Raw genomic sequence first — 9,531 nt, forward strand, 5'->3', positions numbered from 1 at the left:
CAAAACCTTCTGCCTTCTTCTTATTTTAAAAGGTCAAAAGAGCAAGAGCAAAGAGGAAAAGGGTAAGAGCAAATGTGTGGCGCATGCAGTTCAAATAAGACAACAGAAACAAACAGCAAAACCATCTTTATTTGAAAGGAGACACACACACCACCATCTTTATTGTTTTATTGCACAAAAAAAATCATCATCACAACATACAAAACATAACAAGCCCACACTCTACAAGAGCTGCACACACTCTTCAGCATTCACCTCTACATTCTCACCACTACTACTCTCATCAGTTGGCAAGCGCCTCCAGTCTTTTGGACAGCTCCCAGTAACAACGTTACTGGACACCTCCAAAAACTGCCCTGCCTACAAAACCCCCCGGTCCCCAGCCAAAGCTCCGCACCAACATTGGCGATGATCATCGCCTCGCAGAGCGGCCGGGACCGGGGGAAAAAAAACCCAGCCGGGGGAAAAAAAAAAAATCCCCCAGCTGGGTTTTTTTTTAAATATTTTAAAATAAATTCTAACTACAACCTGGAAAAAGAAAAACACATGCATACAAAGTTAGACACACTCACCACCAAGCCCACCCAACAACCACACAGCTGCCCACTCACTCCCACCACAATCATTCTACCTCCCTACAGTAACAGGCAAGCGCCTCCAGTCTTTCGGACAGCTCCCAGTAACAGCATTACTGGACACCTCCAAAAACTGCCCTGCCTACAAAACCCCCAGCCCCCAGCCACAGCTCCGCACCAACATTGGCGATGATCATCGCCTCGCAGAGCGGCCGGGACCGGGGGAAAAAAAACCCAGCCGGGGGAAAAAAAAAAATCCCCCAGCTGGGGTTTTTTTTTAAATTATTTTAAAATAAATTCTAACTACAACCTGGAAAAAGAAAAACACATGCATACAAGATTAGACACACTCACCACCAAGCCCACCCAACTGCCCACACACTCCCACCACAGACAGTCATCACAGCTACTAACAAAACCACATGCTTCCATCCTTGTTTAAAGATAACACTATCCTGCCATGAATAGAACCCCCCCCCCGCCCCCAAAATGGCCATGCCAATAAAAAAAATTAAAGAAAAAACCTACTTTTATCTCTTACTGACACAACCCCCCCCCCCAAAAAAAAAAAAGAAAAAACAAAATAAGTGTTTCATAGATACATTATTCTGCTCTGGCAACTACCATTACTACACCCACAGGCAAGGCAGCTCCAAACACACACACAGACACGTACACACAGACACGTACACACAGACACGTACACACAGACACGTACACACAGACACGTACACACACCCTCCATGCAAAAAACAATGCCAGCACAGAAGATGCTGCCAGCCAGAAAGCCCTACAATGCCACGACCGTGCGGCTCTGGTGCTCTCCACGAGACCAGAAAAGAGTCAGATGCCACCATCTGTGACAGAAAGGGGCCAGCAAAGCGAGGAACGGCCATGCGGAAGAGGCCGGCAAGAAAGACCCGAGGCTCTGATGACACAGGGAAGAAAACCCTGAAAGGGCACCAGGAGGATGCAAAATAAGAGAGGCCTCAGAAAACACACGACCAACAAGACCTGAATGATGGCTGCCAAGATGATTGGCCAGAAACAATGCAGAATCACAGTGACAGACTGCTGCTTTCAGCTGCCTGCACAGAACAAGATGATCATTGGAGCAATGCAGATGAGTCGGTCAAGACCAGACAAAAGACAGCAGATGCCTGTTGCACTAGCACTACAAAGCATATGCTGTGCTCCTTGAGCACAAAGAGCAAGGGCAACATCAAGACCTGAGCAAAAGATAGCACAGCTACAACACACACCACATAGACTACACAACACAGACACAGGCTGGAGCTGCCCTGCCTGACACCCACCCTCACTTTCTGCCATGCACACCCCACTGCCTCTGCCTCACACACACAAACACACACACACACACCCCCCGCAACACCCTTTGCCCATGCACTTCGCTTTTGCAGTGCTCTGCATCACTGTTGCTCCTCAAGAGGCATCCTCAACAGCAGACACATCCTCTGCAGCAGCCACACCCTCTGATCTTCTTTTGCTCACCACATTTGCCTTCATCACCTGCCAAACCAGAGCACAAGCAGTCACCCCCTTGCCAGTCAGCTCCATCCCCATCTGCAAGGGCACCCTCCACCAAAGCGCCATTGGCGCTCCACTCACCTGCACCGCAACAACTCCAAACGCCAACATCCTGCCTGGGGGGAAGCCCGTGGCGCCTGGAAAAAAACAAAATAACAAAGTGACTCTTCTGCCAGGCAGCGCTCACCAGCCCTACAACATCCAGCTCCGATCCACTCACCTGAAAGTCTCAGCCACGCCTGGGAAAGGCCCACAGCAGACCTGAAAAAACAGAGAAAAAGGCATCACCAAGAGGCAGCCCAACACCACCCACCCCACAATAAAATCAGACCCAACAAGCTCCCCCGCTCACCTGCTCAGGCTCTTCTCAGCACTCAGCTGCTTCTCTCCACAACTTCCCGCAAAACCTGCAAGCACAGAGAGAAATCACACACTCAGGCGATGCCTGCAACACCACCACTCCAGTCCATCACGGACACACTCCACACACCACCATGGCTAACACCCACAGGCAAGGCAGCTCCAGCCCCAAAAACACACAGACAAACAAATAGCAGACACAAACACAGAGGACAGCCCTACACAAAAAAAACCCTATTCCCACACATAAGACTGCCGGCCAGAAAGAGCCGCACGGTCGTGGCGTCGTAGGGCCGAGGCTCTGGACGAGCCCAGAAAAGAGTCAAACGTCAATGGCCAGGATGGAAAGGGACCGGCAAAGCTCAGAAGAGTGATGCAGAGGAGGCCAGCGAGAAAGACCCGAGGCCATGATGACGCAGGGAAGGAAACCCTGAAAGGGCGCCAGCGAGACACAAAACAAGAGCGGCCCCGGAAGAGGTGCGGCCGATGAGGCCTCGACGGTGGCCACGACTATGACGGACCGCAAACGGCCACGATGCACAGTCAGAGTCACAGACCACCCCTTTCAGCTGCCTGTGCAGAACAAGACGTAGTCCATTGGAGCAATGCTGATGAGTCTGGCCAGGCGAAAGACAATGGATGCCTGCCACACTACTGCTGCAGAGCATAGGCTGTGCTCCTTGAGCACAAAGAGCAAGAGCAACATCAAGACCTGAGCAAAAGATAGCACAGCTACAACACACACCACATAGACTACACAACAACACAGACACAGGCTGGAGCTGCCCTGCCTGACATCCACCCTCGCTTTCTGCCATGCACACCCCACTGCCTCTGCCTCACACACACCACTCATCCAGAACAACCCTCCACTCTACACTGAACATCAGCACGCACACACACACACACACACACATACACAGAAACTGAGGATGCCCCAACACCCTTTGCCCCTCAACTTAACTGTGGCAGTGCTGTAGGTCACTGGTCCTCAAGAGCCATCCTCAGCAGCAGCCGCATCCACACTGATCTTCCTTTGCTCACCACATTTGCCTTCATCACCTGCAAAACCAGAGCACAAGCAGTCACTCTCTTGCCAGTCAGCTCCATCCCCATCTGCAAGGGCACCCTCCACCAAAGCGCCATTGGCACTCCACTCACCTGCACCGCAACAACTCCAATGCCTGGGGAGGAAGCCCGTGGCGCCTGGAAAAAAACAAAATAACAAAGTGACTCTTCTGCCAGGCAGCGCTCACCAGCCCTACAACATCCAGCTCCGATCCACTCACCTGAAAGTCTCAGCCACGCCTGGGAAAGGCCCACAGCAGACCTGAAAAAACAGAGAAAAAGGCATCACCGACAGGCAGCCCAACACCACCCACCCCACAATAAAATCAGACCCAACAAGCTCCCCCGCTCACCTGCTCAGGCTCTTCTCAGCACTCAGCTGCTTCTCTCCACAACTTCCTGCAAAACCTGCAAGCACAGAGAGAAATCACACACTCAGGCGATGCCTGCAACACCACCACTCCAGTCCATCACGGACACACTCCACACACCACCATGGCTAACACCCACAGGCAAGGCAGCTCCAGCCCCAAAAACACACAGACAAACAAATAGCAGACACAAACACAGAGGACAGCCCTACACAAAAAAAACCTGTTCCCACACATAAGACACTACTGGCCAGGAAGAGCCACACAGTGGTGGCATCGTAGGGCCTAGGCTCTGGACGAGCCCAGAAAAGAGTCAAACGTCAATGCCCAGGATGGAAAGGGACCGGCAAAGCTCAGAAGACTGACACAGAGGAGGCCGGCGAGAAAGTCCCAAGGCCATGATGACGCAGGGAAGGAAACCCTGAAAGGGCGCCAGCGAGACGCAAAACAAGAGCGGCCCCGGAAGAGGTGCGGCCGATGAGGCCTCGACGATGGCCGCAACTATGACTACACTGCAAACGGCCACAATGCAGAGTCACAGTGACAGACTGCCCCTTTCAGCTGCCTGTGCAGAACAAGATGTAGTCCATTGGAGCAATGCTGATGAGTCTGGCCAGGCGAAAGACAATGGATGCCTGCCACACTACCGCTGCAGAGCATAGGCTGTGCTCTTTGAGCACAAAGAGCAAGAGCAACATCAAGACCTGAGCAAAAGATAGCACAGCTACAACACACACCACATAGACTACACAACAACACAGACACAGGCTGGAGCTGCCCTGCCTGACATCCACCCTCACTTTCTGCCATGCACACCCCACTGCCTCTGCCTCACACACACCACTCATCCAGAACAACCCTCCACTCTACACTGAACATCAGCACACACACACACAGAAACTGAGGATGCCCCAACACCCTTTGCCCCTCAACTTAACTGTGGCAGTGCTGTAGGTCACCGGTCCTCAAGAGCCATCCTCAGCAGCAGCCGCATCCACCCTGATCTTCCTTTGCTCACCACATTTGCCTTCATCACCTGCCAAACCAGAGCACAAGCAGTCACCCCCTTGCCAGTCAGCTCCATCCCCATCTGCAAGGGCACCCTCCACCAAAGCGCCATTGGCGCTCCACTCACCTGCACCACAACAACTCCAAACGCCAACATCCTGCCCGGGGGGAAGCCCGTGGCGCCTGGAAAAAAACAAAATAACAAAGTGACTCTTCTGCCAGGCAGCGCTCACCAGCCCTACAACATCCAGCTCCGATCCACTCACCTGAAAGTCTCAGCCACGCCTGGGAAAGGCCCACAGCAGACCTGAAAAAACAGAGAAAAAGGCATCACCAAGAGGCAGCCCAACACCACCCACCCCACAATAAAATCAGACCCAACAAGCTCCGCCGCTCACCTGCTCAGGCTCTTCTCAGCACTCAGCTGCTTCTCTCCACAACTTCCCGCAAAACCTGCAAGCACAGAGAGAAATCACGTGCTCAGGCGATGCCCGCAACACCACAGCCCATCCACATCAGGCATTCGCTCCCACACCTTTTCCTGCTCCACTCTCCCATCCCAACTGCTGGGCTACAGCTCCCCACACCGAGGTCCGCCACACACCTGTAAAACAGGAACGGCACTGGGCGACGGGGACAGCGCCAACGAGGTGATGGCCCTACACCGGGCTCTATGTCCACTCCCGGACTGATGCTCACCTCACCCTGCTCCTCCTGGATGTGAGCGACCTGCTCCCCGCAAGGCTCCACGCCTACAAGCACAAAGCAAAAATTAACCGCGCAACCCACTGACCGCAACACTCTCCTTCCAACACCAAATCTCTAGCTCACCTTCTTGGGGCATGCCCCTTTCTTCCTCCAGCTCCCTTGGGCCCACTCAGAACACTGCTCAGCATCTGCAAAAAACAACAAAACAAAACAACATAAAGTGGAGCACACAGACATTGACAAATCACCATTCCAGTCCATCACTGACACACTCCGCACACCACCATTCCTAACACCCACAAGCAAGGCAGCTCCAAACACACACAGACAGACCAAAAAAAAAAAAAACATTAGACACAAACATGAAGGAAAGCCCTATGCAAAAAGAACTATTCCAATGCGTTCCACATGGTATCTGATGACACCACAGCCCTGCGGCTCTGTTGCTCTGGACGAGCCCAGAAAAGACTAAGATGTCAACACCCGGGATGGAAAGCGGCCGGCAAAGCGAGGAACGGCCATGCGGAAGAGGCCAGCGAGGAAGACCTGAGGCCGTGATGACACAGGGAAGAAAACCCTGAAAGGGCACCGGTGAGATGCAAAACAAGAGCGGCCTCGGAACGAGAGCGGCCGACGAGGCCTCGACCGTGGCCGCAAAGATCGATGGGCACGATGCAAAGCCGGAGGCACGGACCGCCCCCTTCGGCTGCCTGCACGTGACGAGACACCGTCCGTGGGTGCGATACTGATGAGTCAAGCCAGCAAAACATGACAGAGGCCTACAATGCTAGCGCTCCACAGTGTAGGCCGTGCTCCTTGAGCACAAAGAGCAAGGGCGACATCAAGACCTGAGCAAAAGATAGCACAGCTACAACACACACCACATAGACTACACAACAACACAGACACAGGCTGGAGCTGCCCCGCCTACCGCACCCTCACTTTCTGCCATGCGCACCTCAGCACCTCTGCCTCACACATACCCCACTCATCCAGAACAGCCCTCCGCTCTACACTGAACATCAGCGTGCACACACACACACACACACAGAGTTAAGACACCCCTGATACCCTTTGCCCCTCAACTTTACTGTTCAAATGCTGGGCATCACCATCGCTCCTCAAGAGCCATCCTCAATGGCAGCCGCATCCGCGCTGATCTCCCTTCAGTCACCACAGTTGCCTTTATCACCTGCCAAACCAGAGCACAAGCAGTGACCCCCTTGCCGGTCAGCTCCAGCCACATCTGCGAGAGCACCCTCCTCCAAACCACCATTATCATCGCACTCACCTGTACTGTGCCAAAGCCACGCTCCAGCACTGTGGCTGTGAGGCTGCCCATGGCATCTGGAAAAAGCAAAGCAAAATTACTCTTCTGCTAGGCAGTGCGGACTAGCCCTACAACTACTGCCACACCATTATACGCACCCATTCCACTTCACCTCAAAACCTCAGCCACGCCTGGGAAAGGCCTGCACCGTACCTGAAAAAGCAGAGCAAAACACATCACCGAGAGGCAGGCCAGCAGCACCCTACCGCATAATAAAACTCAGGCAGACAAGCTTCCCTTCTCACCTGCTCAGGCTCCTCGTTGCCGCTCAGCTTCTCCTCTCCAAAACTTCCTGCAATGCCTGCAAAACCACAGAGAAGACCACAGCTTGAGGTCATGCCAAAAACCACACCCCATGCACAACATTACCTCGCTACAATACCTTTACCTGCTCCGCTCTCCCATCCCGACTGCTGGGCTACGGCTCCCCACGCCGAGGTCTGCCACACACCTGTAAAACAGGAACGGCGCCGGGCAATGGGGACGGCGCCGACGAGGTGACGGCCCTACGCCGGGCTCTACGTCCTCACCCAGACTGATGCTCACCTCACCCTGCTCCTCCTGGATGTGAGCGACCTGCTCCCCGCAAGGCTCCACGCCTACAAGCACAAAGCAAAAATTAACCGGGCAACCCACTGACCGCAACACTCTCCTTCCAACACCAAATCTCTAGCTCACCTTCTTGGGGCATGCCCCTTCCTTCCAGCGCCCTTGGACCCACTTGGAACACTGTTCTGCATCTGCAAAAAGCAACATAAACTGGAGCACACGGACACTGACCGATCACCATTCCGGGCCATCGCTGCCACGCTCCATACGCTACCATTGCTAATAACCACAGGCAAAGCAGCTCCATCCCCACACACACAGACAAGCATTAGACACAAAACAAACACACATAGGTACAAGCATCAGACACAAACATGCAGGAAAGCCGTACGCAAAAAGAACTATTCCCACGCATAAGATGCTACCAGCCAGAAAGCCCTACGATGCCATGACCGTGCGGCTCTGCTGCTCCGGATGAGCCCAGAAAAGAGTCAAACGCCACTGCCCGGGATGGAAAGCGGCCCGCAAAGCCGGGACGACCGATGCTGAAGCACCCGGCCGGGAAGACCCGAGGCTGCGGCGATACAGGGAAGAACCCTGAAAGGATGCCAAGAAGATGAAAAACAAGAGCAGAAACAGAAGAGGGGCAGGCAAAAAGGCCTCGACAATGGCCCCGAAGATGAGCGGCCGCAAATGGTCACGATGCAAAGCCGGAGCGACGGACCGCCCCTTTCGGCTGCCCGCACGGGACGAGACGCGATCCGCTGGAGCGATGCCGATGACTGAGGCCGGGCAAAAGACGGCGGATGCCTGCCGCGATGGCGCTGTGGAGCGTGGGCTGTGCTCCTTGAGCACAAAGAGCAAGAGCAACATCAAGACCTGAGCAAAAGATAGCACAGCTACAACACACACCACATAGACTACACAACAACACAGACACAGGCTGGAGCTGCCCTACGTACCACACCCTCACTTTCTGCCATGCGCACCCCACCACCTCTGCCTCACACACCACTCATCCAGAGCAGCCCTCCCTACTACACTGAATATCAGCACGCATGCACAGAATGAAGACAACCCCAACACCCTTTGCCCCTCACCTTAGCTTTTCCAGGGCTGGGGGCGGGGGGGGGGGGGGGGCAGTCAGGTCACTTTTGATCCTTAAGAGGCATCACTCAACGGCAGCCACATCCTCTCTAATCTTCCTTCGCTCACCTTCATCACCTGCCAAACCAAAGCGCAAGCAGTCACCCCCCGTGCCGGGCACCTCCATGCTCATCTGCAAGAGCGTGCCTCTCCAAACCGCCGTTGTCGCTCCATTCACCCGCACCGCGCCAAAGCGATACTCCCACATCCTGACTGAAAGTAATCCCATGGCCCCTGCAAAAAACAAAACAACAAAATTACTCTTCTCCTAGGCACTGCGGACTAGCCGTAAAACAACTGACACGCCATTACACTCACCCATTCTACCTCACCTCAAATCCTCAGGCATGCCTGGAAAAGGCCCGCAAGGTATCTGAAAAAGCAAAGCGGACAGCCCCAGAAGCCACGGTAGGAGTCAGAAGCAGAGCCACAAAAGAGCAGATGGCAGTGGGTTCGCAGGCACAGATGAAAGAAAAGAGCTGCCAGGCGAGACTGCAAATTGTTTCCTGCCGGTCCCGAGAAGGCCAGCAGCTTTTTTCCTCTCTCAGCACTGAGGCTTGGACAAGAAAAGAGGTGAATTCGTTAGCTTGCAGGAGGTTGCTTTTTGACCCCTTCAGACACATGGACTTACTCACAGCTGCACTTAGTTTCCAAAGATGTGACTTCCTTTCTCATCATACTGCACTTCCAGGCAGGAAGAATGCTCACTTGGCTCTTCACACTCTTCACATAAAGTCTAGACTCTTCCATAACTCTGCATACTACAAAAAAAACTTACTCACTTCCTCTTGGAACAGAGCTGACAATATTTCTGAGGAGCAGCAGAACATCCGGCAAGCAAGCCGGAAACCACAGTAGCTGACGAGAA

General features: G+C 53.6%; 3 long non-coding RNA genes across 4 annotated transcripts; all 3 read right to left on the minus strand.

The window, feature by feature from the left end:
* Positions 1-1,142: 1,142 nt before the first annotated feature.
* On the minus strand, positions 1,143-4,225 carry LOC135330634 (uncharacterized). 2 transcript variants are annotated; one of them, XR_010392617.1, is made up of 4 exons: positions 3,905-4,225; positions 2,344-2,384; positions 2,205-2,260; positions 1,143-2,105 (listed from the first exon to the last, which is right to left on the minus strand). It is a non-coding gene; the product is annotated as an uncharacterized LOC135330634 (long non-coding RNA). The 2 variants fall into 2 exon arrangements; XR_010392618.1 differs by lacking the exon at positions 3,905-4,225 and adding an exon at positions 2,476-2,812.
* A 696-nt stretch (positions 4,226-4,921) lies between these two features.
* LOC135330625 (uncharacterized) lies at positions 4,922-5,240 on the minus strand. Its single transcript, XR_010392607.1, has 3 exons — positions 5,197-5,240; positions 5,058-5,113; positions 4,922-4,958 (listed from the first exon to the last, which is right to left on the minus strand). It is a non-coding gene; the product is annotated as an uncharacterized LOC135330625 (long non-coding RNA).
* A 378-nt stretch (positions 5,241-5,618) lies between these two features.
* LOC135330644 (uncharacterized) lies at positions 5,619-6,986 on the minus strand. The gene is made up of 4 exons (XR_010392624.1): positions 6,930-6,986; positions 6,730-6,830; positions 5,762-5,826; positions 5,619-5,682 (listed from the first exon to the last, which is right to left on the minus strand). It is a non-coding gene; the product is annotated as an uncharacterized LOC135330644 (long non-coding RNA).
* Positions 6,987-9,531: the final 2,545 nt, after the last annotated feature.

This window comes from Dromaius novaehollandiae, chromosome 22 (genome assembly GCF_036370855.1).
Source record: "Dromaius novaehollandiae isolate bDroNov1 chromosome 22, bDroNov1.hap1, whole genome shotgun sequence".
In the NCBI taxonomy this organism is placed as follows: Eukaryota; Metazoa; Chordata; class Aves; order Casuariiformes; family Dromaiidae; genus Dromaius; species Dromaius novaehollandiae.